The sequence below is a fragment of the Cyanistes caeruleus genome, chromosome 2 (genome assembly GCF_971803275.1).
Source record: "Cyanistes caeruleus chromosome 2, bCyaCae1.hap1.1, whole genome shotgun sequence".
NCBI lineage: Eukaryota > Metazoa > Chordata > Aves > Passeriformes > Paridae > Cyanistes > Cyanistes caeruleus.
In genome coordinates, this window is record NC_141702.1 from 42,831,687 (window position 1) to 42,847,238 (window position 15,552).

The following is a 15,552-nucleotide window of genomic DNA, read 5'->3' on the forward strand; positions in this document are numbered from 1 at the left end:
GTATTATTTTTGAATAAAGAAATTATATTTAGCAATAATAGCATGCACATGAAATTTCTTTTTATTTTTTACATACATCCTACAGCACAAAAATCCTGCAGTTAACTATAATTATGATATCTTTTGGGCATCTTTTTCCTTTAATTGATGTTCACTAAGCACTTCTCAATGATGTTTCATGCTTTACAGAACATGTCTGAACTTAGCTGAGAAATTATTTCAAAAGTAGGCTTCCACTGGGAATGTCAATGAGGTAAGGACATTTTTGACATATTATCTGCATTACTGAGCTTTATTTGATTTGCAGGATTAAAAGAGATTGACTTGAAAAAAGCAGTGAGCTGCACCTTAATGGAAGAATGGTCTGACATCAAAGATGTATGTGATTTGAAAGACTGAGTGGCAGCTGCAACAAGGAGATTATAAAATCAGAATTCAGGCTTCAATAGTGCACTCCAAGTCTTGTTGTGGAACACAAACCTGCAGTTTGGTTCAGGAATAATTTTAGTACATCAAATGTGACCTAGGCTGACTACTTTCTCACTTCCATCCTTTTCTGCAATTAGACAATAATCAACATCATACATGACTCTCTGAAATATCCGTAGAGAATTATTTTCTTTTCTACATGTGAGAGATCTATGTTTAGCCTATTCTTAACCTGACTGTCCTCATCATCTGTGGAATGATTCAGTGAGGTGAGGACAAGGGGTGGCAATCCAGACATAATTTTACTTCATAGGAAAGGAAAGCAGTGAGAAATTACTTGTGTCAATCCCTGATTCCTACACAGGGGATACATAAGCATTTGAACCTACTTGATTTGTTTCCTTGAAATGTATCTGACGAAGAACATGAACATAATTCCTCTTCACCTTTCTGTCTTCCTTTTAAAATTAGTGTCTGACCTGGTTTTGAGGCTGAGATGTAGGATAGGTGTGGCAGCTGTGAGTTTCTCTGATCACACAGTATACTCCTAAATGTTTGCACGACCGGGATAAGGTCACGCTTTAGCACTTCAGCATTTTCCAGTGACCAGTTAACACTTGCTAGCAAATGCCAGTTTCACTCTTGGGCACTTAGGTCCCGTCATGTGGAGAGCCCTGGCATTTAACTTGGGCTCATGAACTCAGCTGCGTGGCAGGATGACAAAAAGGAATTGAAATGTTCTGTCATACAAATCCCAAGCAGTGGCTTTTAACTCAGCAATAACACAAGAGGTATTCTGAAGCTGGTATAAAAGACCAAAGGTTTTAAAAGCATTTTGAAGGGCAAATCAGGATGCTCTCATATTTGGGCTGCGTTGGTTTTTGGCAAGATAAGGGGCTTGAGGGAAGGGACTTGGCTACGGACACTCACATTCACCTTCTCTGGTAGCTGTTAGCTTATCCAGAGGGCTGCTTCCCTTTATAAATGTGTCAGCTCATATTAAGGAAAAAAATGCATAATACAGAAGAATAAAAATAATCTTATATAAGACAGGCTAGAGAATTGGTGCTTATGTTTCATTTGGAACATTGGATCATCCCACTGATACTGTCATACAGGGTCACAGGAAAATAGAAGCTGCTCACTCTGCCTGTAAGAGCTATTTGCATTCTCCTTTCCTCAGTTATATGCCTAATTCAAGGAAGATTTTCCAAGCACTCTAGAACTGAAAATGTTTATAAATGGCATTCTCATGGAGTCCCATGATGCAGCTTGAAAATAGTATCTTTTGTACCTTTAAAGTCATGGATGTCCAGAGCCAGCATCAATTTTGAAACTTTGAGTTACATTTAGAGTGAAGAGGTAGGAGGCCAACAGTGCAAAAAAAATCAGTTTCTGAATTATTGTTTGCAGTGCAAAATCATGTGTACTACCTCATTTCACTCCTACTGCAATTCAAATCTTTACAGCAACATCCCTATAGTGAAGTGAGCCTGGCTGTGAAGACCAATTATTTTTAAATTTAAAGCCTTTTGTGTTCATCAGCGGTGTTGATACAAATGTAGGTCTGCATGATCAAACAGATGTGACAAGTGACACATTGTTATAAAGATGCCAGACAAAATTGGATGTAGGTGTCATCTCATTATAATTCTTCTGTACACACCATTGCTTTACTGAGGATGCTTACTGTACTGAATAAAGAGGATTCCTTTTTTTCTTTAAGGGACAATTTCAAACACAGAGCTTTTGTAACACCTAATTTATCAAAAATCTTGTCTCATAAGCAAATAGGAACCAAGTCCTTAAAAATATTAAAAGATTAGAAAATAAATTCACAAGGTAATATAATAGAAATAGGTAAATTTCATTTTTAGAGAAGGAAACTAAATTTTTACTTAATTATTATGCAAGTTCCCTTTCCTGTGACCTAGTCTTGGCATATTCCAAGACTCAGTCAGGAGCACCACAAAGATCTCAATGAATCAAACTGAAGTTAATTAATCTTCTTGACTCGACAATCTTAGTTATTCAATTCACTGTATATTTGTGCACTGTCAAATGCCTCACAAAGGAAAAATCCTATGTATGAGATAATAATCTCTTCCTGAGCTAAGCAGCATAAAATGATAACAAATTTTTGTTTTAATTTTTTTAATGTGAAATCTATTATGAAAACTATGTGCAATTAAAGACTGACAAAAATACAGCAACCCAACATTTACAAATTGTTTTAATAGTCATGCAATGCCTAGAATGGTCCACAGTGTTTAGAATGACAATAAATCTCAAAAAATTATGGCATTTTTATCACCTGAATGTTCAAAAATACATTCTTAGCCCAAACTACGGGCATTACTTCTTCTGGAGTCAAAACTCTAATATGAAGATATAGAACATTCAATAATTCACAATGAAATAATTATGTAATAAAATAGTGTCAAAATAAGCATCTCAGTGTCTATCAGGAACATTATTACTTGGAATAATTCTCTTTTTGGAAAACACTTCCCACAAAAAAAAATTAAAAGTTAAATATTAAATCAAATATATAAATTCCTTTACATAATTTTGCTTTTGACAAAATAGTACTTTTATTTAAAAAATGCAGTGAAAATATTTTAGTCAAAATTAGAAATTAGGCATGAATGAAGAAAAGAGCTTTACAAGTTGCAATTACTGCAGATGTAGAACCTAATGAAGCTGTAAGACAGGATAATGAATAACTATTATTGCTGACCTAGCATTTTTGCTTCCAAGACTCCTGACCTTGCTCCAAATGCTAAGCATTCCTCCATCTGGTACACACAGTGATAAGATCACTGTCATCACAACTATTAGATCAATGGTTGTTCCCATGTGCCTACACTTTAAATGTCTCATACTTTAGGGCAAATGGGATGCAGAATATTATAAACTGCCTATGAAGGACCTAAGAGCATGTATTTTTTTTATTTTACATAATACATTGTCAAATCTCTCCACCTAAATTTCGTTTAGCACAAATTCACTGAGATGGTTTATCTTCATCCTAATAATTTTTGAACGTTCTTTGCTAAAAATTGTGCTGTGCTGTGTTACTCATTTCTTGAGTCACTTAGTGTTGCATAATTTCCCTACAATTTTGTTCCCTGAGAATTTCAGTCTTTCAGAAAAATATCAACTCATGTAAACATTAATTTCTCATAAATCCAACTTTTCTTGGATTACCTATCAATATTCCAATATTAACAGAAAGAGGACTGTCTGTTAACCCATGGGTATAATGCTGCCTCAAAAGTTGAAATTTGTATCAAATATTTTTTTTTTTTACATGGAGAAGTAGCATGGTCTGATGGTGTCCTTTTATTCTGATAAAAATTTTTAAACCACCAAAAATTTCAGCAAAATATTACTACTTTTGGCTGAAGTTGGAATGGGTACATTCCTAATATTAAATCCTTAATATGCCCTTCTCTGACAGACCTGTGATTGCTGGGTCATACAATGATTACTAAATGCTTGCAAAATTTTGCACTTTGGCCATGAGAGCACACCACTTATCTGGAAAGAACTGGAGATTCACAGGTACAGGTGTAGAGCAAGTATCTGATACCTTACAATGACAAATATTAAATATTTTATGTTTATATGCTTATGTAAAGAATTATGAACCCCAAAAAAAGGTTTCACTATGCTAACCATGAAAAATCTCTCTTATTCATATCAATATAACAAGCCTTGAAAGAGATTCAGAGATGTGATCTATCCCCCCAAGAAAAAGGCGTGGGAAAACTGCAGCAGATGCATCCTGTGTTAGAATGTAAAATGGAACTATTACTAAAGAGGGATTTATGTCACTTGTCCATCATTTATATTATGATAAATCTATTTTATTGATATATACATGCATATGCATAAATCAGTCATAATAAAACTCATGTTTCAGTGCTTAACTAGGTTTCAAAGTTGTAAAAACTTAAGTAGTTCAACTCTGCACCAATAATTTTAATTGGTTAAATGGATGAATATAACTTTTCTGTGTCCTGTATCCTTTTGTTTGTAAATATTTTATTAACTGCATAATCTTAGAAAAACTAGCCTAATGGATATGCTGGAAAAGACAAGGGAATAAAGCTGAAACTGGCATTGACAAGTATACCAGTGGAAAGCCCTAAGTCTTGCACAAATACCTTCTGAAATAAAACAATTTAACTAGGAAAATAATGGTCTCCTTTGTTTTAAGTAGAAGTACACATTTAATTTTTCACACTGATCTAATCCTCTCAAGTCTCTGCCAAAGACACATGGAATTCTAGCAGTATACATCGTGCATCTGTTTGTAGTGCAGCCTGCTTTCAGGCACTCAGAAAGCATTAACTGCACAAATTGGTGTATCCAAGGGTTAAAAGAATAAAAATAAGTGTCTTTCTTCTGTTTATAGAATATTTTGTTATAGACATTTTGATACCAGCATCTCACAAGTTCTACCAAAGGCTACAAAGGCACTGACAGCTGAAAAATCTTAATATCTTCATCCTAAATTGGTGCATGTCAACAGTAGGAAATCCTCATCACTGATGGATGGGCTTAGTAAGTGCAGGACAAAACTGCTAGCTTTTCCTGTAATCTCAGATTTACTATCCAAGATATATATCTGGAACCATGCAGGTAAGCCTTTTCAATCACCTCATTTATTCACAACAGTACACAGAACTTGAAGGGGTTTAACTAATAAAAGTCAAAGACAATTAGCATAATATTTTCTCTGGTCATCATGACTCAAGGTAAAAAATCAATAGAGATGTTGTGTAAAGTGAATCATAACTGAAGAAGCAGGGGAAAAATTAAAATTGAAGCATTTTTCCTCTAGAAATGACAAGCAGAAAAATGACTAAATGAAATTAATAGTTCAGAGAAATTAGATGAGGTTTTGCTAAGTACCCTTCTTCATGAAAGAAGAGCACAAAGGAATTGTACAAAATTGAAAGGCTGAAACATCAATCTGGTAACAGAAAAACCTTTTCACCCAACAGCAATTATACCATGGCGTCTCCTACTGCAAGTTATTGCTGATGCTAATAAAACAGCCAGGTTTCAGAGGAGGATCAAACCTGTAAAAACATTATAATAATGATATCAGTTACAGCAGAATAAAAATCTAATCAGAAATTTTGCTAGGCACGTTCTCACACACCAGAGTTCAAAGTGTCCTTCATGAAAATGTCCAATCTTTTATAGCTGTAGTTCCAAGTTAAATTTCAGCTGTGGGATCTTCTCAAAGATCACAGGCTCCCTCTAATCTTTTAAAGTTCATATATAAGCCTTCTCCCTGTCATCTGGATGTAGTAGCTACAGCTCAGCCTCTGTGCACTGATCTGTTTGCTGGGACAGGAGGAGGTGCTAGGATACTAGAGGGAAAATATTTATTCCAATATCAACTGTCACATTTTGTTTTCTCTCATACTTTTTTTTTTTCAAACAGGTGGTACTGTCCATTGGTCCATTGCCAGGAACAGGTTAATAGACCTCCATTCTGAATCTGCATGGCAAATTCAATATCTGCATCTGTCAGAATCTGGCAAACCTTCTGCTTTCTCTGTCCAGATAGAAATAAATATTGACAAGGTTTCTATAAGGATGTTCCTGGTTTCTCACATTTTTAAGCAGTTCTAAAGCTGCATTTTGACAGCAGAAACATAGACACTGTGCTGATATACTTGATTCTGTTAATGTCAAAATCCTCAATACAAGTACACAGAAAGGGCCTTGTCATATAAATGCATAAAACTCAATGTCTGTTGCTATTTGTGATTTCAGTACCATTCCTGTATTGTTTTTGAAAGAAATGTGTAGCAAGAGAAATTCACATGAGAAAATCAAAACCCTTACACAGAAGAGGAAAGATTCAATAACGGTGTAAAATCCTTTCTGTACATTGGATTCATTAATATTTTCCTGTTGGTAGCATTCTAATTTAGACAGCTCATTAAACAAATGCCAAAGATTTTAATAAATTAACTGATGATAACAAATTAACTGCTTATGCACGATCAGAATAGTTTTGACCACACAATTATCTCCAGTTCCCCAAGGCTCTCACTCTAGTATAACTTCGTATCTGGAAAATCAAGTAGTACTTAAAGAATTTTTAATGATAATTATATTCTATATAATGCATTTGTTCCTCTTTGAGGATCATGCTGAAAGGTTGTGGATTTCATATAATGTGTTCTAGAAGAAATATGGACTCAACTATAATTAAATATAATTATTATGCTCTAGAAAGGATTCCAGTCTTCCATTTTTCTTTTTTTAAAACCAAAATTAAGTGTTAAATCTATAGCAAATATTATTGACACTGTTCCACAGACATAATAGCATGTTTCAGCAGAGCTAGCTACTATGCACACACCTAGGGTTCATCCTATTGCAGCATAGATGAACCCTAACTAATGCCAGAAGTTAAGGTATCTAGATTTTTCTCTATTTCATATTTGATACAAACTTTATTGTGACAAGTCCACTGTAAGATTCAAAGCATATGTCTATAAAACAAGTCATAAAAGCAGCACTTATCATACCTTAGAGCATATCTCTGTTGAAAGGGATCATGGTCACAATTATGATCAGCAGTGTAATGTGAGCAGATTGCATATAATTTTAGTAGTTTAATTACTCTAATTTGGTCTCTGAGTAACTTTTCCTGATGAGTGTAAGAATTTCTGTAAAGGATCACTCTAGAGAGTTTGACTGAAAAAAAATCCGTATAGCCTTGTGAACTCACAGAGCACTTGTAAATGAGAAGAGAGGAGTGGTTGTCATTTGCTTTGTCCGTGGCAAGATTGTCTCACATAGTATCTGCATCCTAATGTCCTAATCATATTAGGACATCACAGTCTATGTGGACTGTGATGATGGATAGACAAGGAGATCAGTCCCATTAGCAGTGATCTGGAGCAGGTAATGGATTATTATCACATCAAGTTTGCAGATGATTTGGGAGTAACAATTTTGACAAAACAGAAGGTGGGCTGCCATTCACAGTGATCCAGGCAGGCTGGAGGAATAGGACAGCAGGAACCCAACAAAACACATCAAGGCAGATGCCAAGTCCTGCAGCTGGGAAAGAGGGACCCCCTGCAGTAAGACAGGCAGGGAACTGACTGCCTGTCTGGGGCATAAATCTGCAGAACACCCCGGTCATGGTGGCAAACAGTGCACTGAGCAAGGAGAGGCAACAGCACCCCTGGGCTGTATTAGCATGCTGTCTGTCAGTCCACAGATAGAGGGAAGGGGCCATCCATCTGAACTCAGCACTCATGAGAGCACATCTAAATAGTGTACCTGGTTTTGATCCATCCAGTGCCAGGCAGACTCTAGTAAAATGGAGTCAGTTTTCAACAGAGGGGTGCCAGACAGTGAAGGGGGCTGGACCACTTCTCTTATTAACAAAGGCTGGGGAAATGGGGCTTGCTGAGCCTGCAGAATTGGCTCCAGGAGGACCAAATGGGAGTTCACCAGCATATGTGAGAAGGTCATCAGGAAGATCTCAGTGAAGATATGCCAGGAACTTCTCAGTTGTGCATGGTGGATGGACAGATAACAACAGTTATAAGTTAAAAATTAGAGAGATTCCCACTGGATATAAGGAAAAATATCTTTTCCATGTACCTGCAATGTAGCAGGTTGTCCTCAGAGAGTTTGTGCACTCTTCATCACTGAAGGTTTCCAGCATCTAGCTAGATAAAGCTGTGAGTTGCTTGGTTTGATCCCATAGCTGACCCTACTTTGTGCCAGAAATTGGACTAGAAATCCAATTCCTTTCTGGTGAGAAAGGTCCTTCCCCACCAGAGTTCTCCTGTGATTCTGCAACAGATTTTTGCATTGGTAATCTGTGGGACAATTTATCAGGTGCTCCCTGTGTCTATCAGACATGAAAACCTTTTTATTTTAGTTTCTTTCATAATTTTGAAATATGATCTGAAGAGTTAAAATTTATCATCTTATTTCAGTTAGTAAGTATATACTTACAGAATTAACTCTGGGGTGCTTTTGAAAATTCTGATGTCTACATTTCCAGATTTCTTTACATTTTATCTCTTTTTATTTTTAAATTACATCTGCATACTAAAAAACTTCTGTTCCTTCATCTCTTTTTCTTACTCAATTCTTGTTCCAACAATTCACATCACATGTCAAAAGAATATGACCTCCATGTTAGACATAAGACAGTGAAAGAAGACACTGAGATTATATTTTTTAATGAGTGGTACCATAGTAATATTATACAGTATTCTCAAATGATTTTGGTCTTCAAAACCTTAGATCACACTTACAGATGAAGAGGTTAATTAGAACTTCCATAAACTGCCCAGATACTCTCTAAATAAATTCCTTTCCTGGGTAATCACCATAGGCATATTCCAAATACAATCCACTGACCTCTCTCATCAAGATTCTTTTATGATGCTGTAATGAAACCTGTTACTCATGCATTTTATTTTCAGATTTACATTAATTTTCTGTTCTAGAAAAACACCAACATATAAACTAGGTCCTGCATTCTCGAGGACCATTCTTTGATGAGAAAGTTGCCAATCTTTTGAGGCAGCACGTCAGCCTGCTTTTTCTTTCTTAACTTGCACATCAAAGAGGTCAAAGAGTAATATCAGTGAGGACAAAAAGACTCTGCCTCTCAGAAACCACAGGTGTCTTATCAGCAAGTGCATCAGCCGTTCTGAAAGGCCCAGAGAGCAGGAAATGAGCATCTCAGCATGTTGCTGCCTTTCACTGCCTCCTTGCCCAAGATGCTGTGGCTTTCTTAGCCCTTTAGCTAAAATCCCAAACCAGTCTTTCTTCCAGGATTTTGCTCTTCTTTAATAAGTTGTTGATTCCCAAATGAGTATTTTAAATTGTAGCATTTGATAACAAGTTAGACACACTCCAATAGGAGCAGTAGCCTCAGTTACAATCTTTTCCATAGAATGAATAAACCCTTCCTAGCTCTACAATCTAGTGGAAACCCCTCTCCAGAATATGAATAAGACATACTTCATAAAAATTATGAGAACAGATTAAGACAACCAAGCCCTGATCACACATATGGAGGTAGAAATACACACTTCAAATAATAAGGAATTGTTTGCCAGAATATAGTTCTCAGCCATTGCCACTGAGAAAATGCTGAAACAGTAAAAGAGCATGAAAACTTTATCATACTATATTAGCTATTTCTCATTATGTATTATTAGGAAATGTCATATTACCCTAGAGTCCAGCACAATCATGGATCTCCATTAATTTAGCAGAAGGGCTTTCTCCTCTCTCTGACACAACTGCTAAGCTACAAAGTACTACTCTTTCCTTCTGTCAGAATATAACTCCATCAGATTAACCATCTGGCCTGAAATACTTTCCTTTTCTGTTCAAAACCTGTTCCATATTCCACCCAGAAGGGTTTTTGACACAAAAGGGCTATTCAGGCCTCGACATTTATCTGGCAGAGCAGACTTCTATCCAACTGCAGATAGACTCACAGCTGTGATGGTGTTCTGCAGTGAGTAGTTTTCTATTCACAAGAGAAACTATTTAATAACAAGAACCTGTTTTGTGATTCAGAAGGAAGGCTATATCCCACAAACATAAGGGGGTACCATAATTATGGTTTCCCATGTTATTTGCAAATCAATTCCAGCTAATCTCAATTTGTACTAGATTAGTTTAAATAATTTTATATAATATATACAGCATATTTCAGGGAAGGAAATAGGTTAACAATCAAGGAGTCTTCCTGCTCTGGATTACCAATACAAACATTAGTTATAACTGAGAAGGCCATAATATTACTGTGCCATTTTAAGAAAAATAAAGATCTGATCTGTAATAAAACCTACTGAACTCCAAACAGACCATGAGACCTTCGAATGAACATGGACAAAACTCTGTGTATACTTATAGTATGTACAGCTCTTGCTATACCAGCAAGATAATCCTCTTTTTTCTTTCATTGACCTAACTCTAATTCAATCATCCACCAAAAAAAAAAAGTGAGGGAATGGTGCTAAAAGCAAGATGAGTACAGACTCCATTTCCATTGTGTAAAGTTTTATCATTGCATGTAACATTATGCATATTTTTACTTGAAAGTGTATTTGAAATCCTAGATGAAAGAAGACAAACTCTTTCTAATTTGCTTGTACAGTAACTACACAGAATGATTATTTCTCTATTCCTTTTCTCTGCATTCAAGCATACTGAACAACTTTTATTTCAAGTCATCTTAACTTGCTAGCCTTTTGTAGAGCAAATAATCACGCACCTTTCAATAAACACTATTTTAGCTCAAATGCAAGAGAATCTGAATCACAAAATGGAGTCAGTACATCCCTTAACAATCATTGCTTGCCTCCTTCAAAGCATGTATCCAACAAGGTGATAACTAATTGGACATCCAGTTACTGCTGAGCTGTATGAGGAGCTAGGGGAGAGCTGCTGTAATGCCAAGAATCCAAGTAACATCCAGAGCTGAAGTAAATAGATCCATTTTTGGGAAGTAAAGCCACAGGCGTTGTCTGGAGCTTGCTGAGATCAAGAGTGCAGACAGAATAGTTGGAGCACTGGGCTGCCAAGCCACAGGTGTGCCTTCACTAGTTACAGTCAGTGGAAGCTGTGAGTGCAAAGTATTAAGAGACAGAGAGTGCAACAGACCTGCAGCAACACTATAGACTGGCTTCACACTGCTGGGGTTGGTTCGATTAGAAACAATTCAAAGATTACCAGTGACAGGTCACTGGATCTCAGGAGATCAATGTTTTAGCTTTGACTTCTTCACTGAGATAATCCTCTGTAATAATAAAGCAATACAATTATGCACAAGAACAAAACACCATCAGAGCCTTTATAACCCGTGCATTTGCCTGCAGAGAGAATGCTTTGGGGAAACAAACAGGACTTAGGGACAGCACACTGTAGCAAAAATACAAGATGGGTTGTAAATGTCCTCTATTGCTTCTCTGTTCAGGTGGTTAGTTCCAGCCTACATAATTCTTGGGTTTGTTTCTTTCCTCTCAACCCTTTCAGAAAGAAGATAATTTCATATCTGACCAAAATTCTGAAATACACAAAAATTAAGATTTGGAAATACAGAAGAGCTTCACAACAGTGACTATTTTTCATTTTCTTCTTTTTTGTTCCTAGTACATATTCATTCACACAGACACCATTAACAGGAGACCATATGTACTAAAATGCATAGTGACAGTCCCAAAATGATTGTTGGTAAAAAAAAAAAAAAGAGTTGGTAGAAAAAAGAGATCTTTGTTTTCAGTTTATCTTATAATTGCTAACATAAGGATTTTTATATCTTTTAGAGCATATGAAACTTTGAACTTGTTGCTCTTTTTCCTATGATGTGTACACCTTTTCATATGTTTTATTTCATTACAGATTTCTTTCTGTCTCTAAGACCAAAGTTTTCTCCCTTTCTAGCCTTATTCATCTTTTGGCAGGCTATGAATTCTTTTATTTCCACTCGATTAGTCTGTGGGGTTCTTTTCTTACAGCACTGTGGTTGTTTGACCTTGGCTGAGCACCAGGTGCCCACCAAGCAACTCTATCACTCCTCTCCTCAGCAGGACAAGGCAGGGAAGAAAATAAAATAGAGAAAAATCTCGTGTGCCAAGATAAAGGCAGTTTAATAAAGCAAAAGGCAACAAACAAAGGGGGAAAAAAAGTTTATTCTCTACTTCCCATCAACAGGTGTTGTCAAACCACTTCCTGTGAAGTAGGAACCACATCATGGTCTTTTTTCTGACTTTCTTATGGAATTGTGAGGAATTTTTCAAGTAACTCAAATGTCTATCATTTGGGACCCGGGAATGGAGAGGGGTTGTTTTCCTAAAGAAATGCTTATTCATGATAGCTGTGAACTGTAAGAGATTCTACATCTTGGCACAAAATTCGTAATTGGAGCCTGGGAAAATAACATTTATTTATTTACTTGTTTGTTTGTTTTTAACTCATGGAATCAATTGGCAGCTTACTCCCCACATTGCTTCTGGTCACAGGCTTTTGTGAATGTCACCTACTGCTTCCTTTTTCAGCTTTAGGCTGCATTGCAAAACTCTCATCCTTTTGTTCAGTAGCAGTGGTTGCACCGTCGTCTTTAGTGAGGCTTTGTTCACACAAATAGTATTTTGTTACTGATGTGAAGCTCCTAGGCAGCAAGTGGGTTCAAATTCACAAACTCAGACTTGGAAATCAACAGGGGAAAGATGAAAGGCACCTGCCATCATTCTAAGGGGTTCTTAGCAAAGTATTCTGAAGCTGGGTGTCTGTATGATTTTGATGGTTGTATTTACTCCAGAGTAAATTTAGAGTACTCCAGTGTCTAGGACTTGTATGAAGCTGACAGTCCTCCCTGCCTGAGTAATCTCTGACTAGTGTAATATATTTTATGTTCTTGCTATTTATCATCAAAACATCATATATTCTTCTATATGATTCAAATTCATAAAACAAGAGGTAATAAAATCATAAAGATGAGATTGTGGGCCATTTCCAGAAGTGGGGTACATTATACATGAAAATAGGAGCAAAATTCTAAATTGAGAGCTTCTGCAAACCATGCACCAGCAAGCAGGGGTTTCTAATGCAGCAAGAGAAGCTGGAGAAAACACGTGTGATAGAGCAATGCACTCTGTACAGGTAATGCCATAATAGCTGCATGGTATTTCAGCAAAGCATATATCAACCTTTTCAATATGTGTATCCTTTCCAAGGGACAGAAATATAATTATGTCAAGCATTAATCTGCAGCCTGACCGTTTTATTAAAAGCAAGCTGCTGAAATAAAATAATAATCAATGAAATCTTTTCCTTTTTCCAGAAGTAGTATTGAAAAGTTTTCTACTATAGAGCATCCTGAAGGTCATTTGCTGAAGGAGAGCTACAACCTGGCAGGGGTTGTGACTGTCATAAGTGCCTAATCATTTGGGATCAGACCAAATCACCCAGGTTTCTATTGATAGCATCCTCCGTGGCATGCAGGCCAGCACAGCCCCAGCTGCTTCCTACACTCTCTGTTGCAGGTTCAGCATCTCCAACTTTCCATTAAAAGGAACTATTTTTAGGTAGGCAATCAAATGCTCTTTGCACTTGTTTTAAGAAAAGGTATTCAATAGCAATGCAGGTGATCTGAAAAGTGAGCTGAATACTTAATACAGTCTGAACCTTTCATCTCTTCTACCAGCTAAAACACTACATTTGCAAGAAAAGGCCTGGCACCTCTTGTTTTTTCTCCCCTCTCTGCAGACAGACAAAAATTTAGAAAATAAACCACAAACTACTTAGGAAAGTGACAGTATGATTTATAAATTTAGGGGGCAAGGGAAAAGCATTCAGGAAAACAATATACAGCTTTTTCCAGTGGGTACGCTGTTTAAAACATGCCTGTGCCATATGGAACATAGATGATTTATAACCAGGGCACTTCAAGCTTCCAAAATGTATAAAACCATTCCCAGAATATTTATTAAGCAGAATAATTTAAATGCAGAAAAGCATATCCTATGCAAATTTATCCTGTTTGAATGGATAAATAAACAAAATAATCCATAACTTACAGGGTCAACCATTTATTTGCTTCTTTGTTCTTAACAGTTCACTTTAACGCAGCAAATCAGCCTAATTTATTTATTCCTTATTAGTTTATTTTTTTCTTTGAGGCTAGCCTGCAAGTCTGGAAGATGTCAAGAGGTATTAGCAGAGAATTGGAGGTCATGGGGTGCTGCTGGCTAGCGCGGCGTGAAGCAGCGCTGCCTCGCCAACAGACAGAAGGCAGTGCAGTGTGAAGAAGCACTCCCTCAGCACCTCTGGCCACATCTGTACTGCACACAGAGCCAGCGTGCTGCAAAGACACTGAGCATAAAAGACCAGAACACATGAGACAGAAGCAGCCAGGTGCATGTTTTCTCTGTGGGTTTAGCCTCGGTGGGCAGCTCAGCCCCGCGCTCACTGGGCTCACTCACTTTACCTGCTGAGTGTGGGATATCCCTCTGCCCTGCTGTCCTGGCTGTGTCCCCTCCCAAACCCTGCTGCACTAGTGGGATGGGGTGAGACAAACAGAATAGGGCATGACTCTATGCAAGCCCTGCTTAGTAACCAAAAAATTCATGAGTTATCAACACTGTTTCCAGCAGAAATGCAAACTGTAAATCCATACCAGCTACTGCAAAGAAAATTCTCTATCTCAGCCAAACCCCGAACTGAATGGTAGTCCCATAACATATTGTCAGAAAATAAAATATATATTAAGGGCAGAATTACAGCAGAAGGAGAAACAAAAACAAAGTTCCTTTACAGCACTCTCTGTGGCAGTGAAAGCAAATTTTTCTATTCTACCCATTGCAGTTAACTAGATGGATTTTGTAGGATAGAACAAGTCAAGGGGAATAATTTTTCTGAAACAGAGCTATGCTGGCCCTCACCCTGTTCCCTCTTGTATGGACATACAGACACATAATTTGAGCTTGGCCCCTGCAGACCTGTACAAGGGAAGATCTGATCACCAGGGCATACACTGCAGACCAGGACTGCTAATCAAAAAAAACGGTGTCTTCTATCACCTTCACAGTGGTAAACCATGCCATTTTCAGACCCTACCAGTACTGTAGTTCTGGACATTATTTCTGTTAAATGTGGTGGAAGGTTATTGATATGGCAGCTATTAACATTCTTAACAATAATATGATTGTTATGTTCCAGGCATTTAGTACTTATTATGCTTAGAAATATTTATGTTATGAAACACTCCTTGAATAACTGCAAAAAGTAGGGGGGAAAACTGGAGAGACTGAGGGAAGTTTAGGTCCAGAAAAAAAATTACCTGAGCACTAGCAACCTTTTTAAAGTTCCTCATTTTTCATTGCATTTCAAGAATGTTTATTAGGGTCAGTGAGCCTTGTTCTTTCTTTAGGCTACTATCACAAATGGAACTGCATTATTTGTTTATTTCAAATACCTAGAAGAATCTAATTGCTATGATTAGACTCAGTTAAATAGTCAAACTAAATCCTTTTTTAATATAAATTAAGGACTTCATGTTTAGATTTCAAACTTCTATGTTGCTACTAGAAAAAAAAA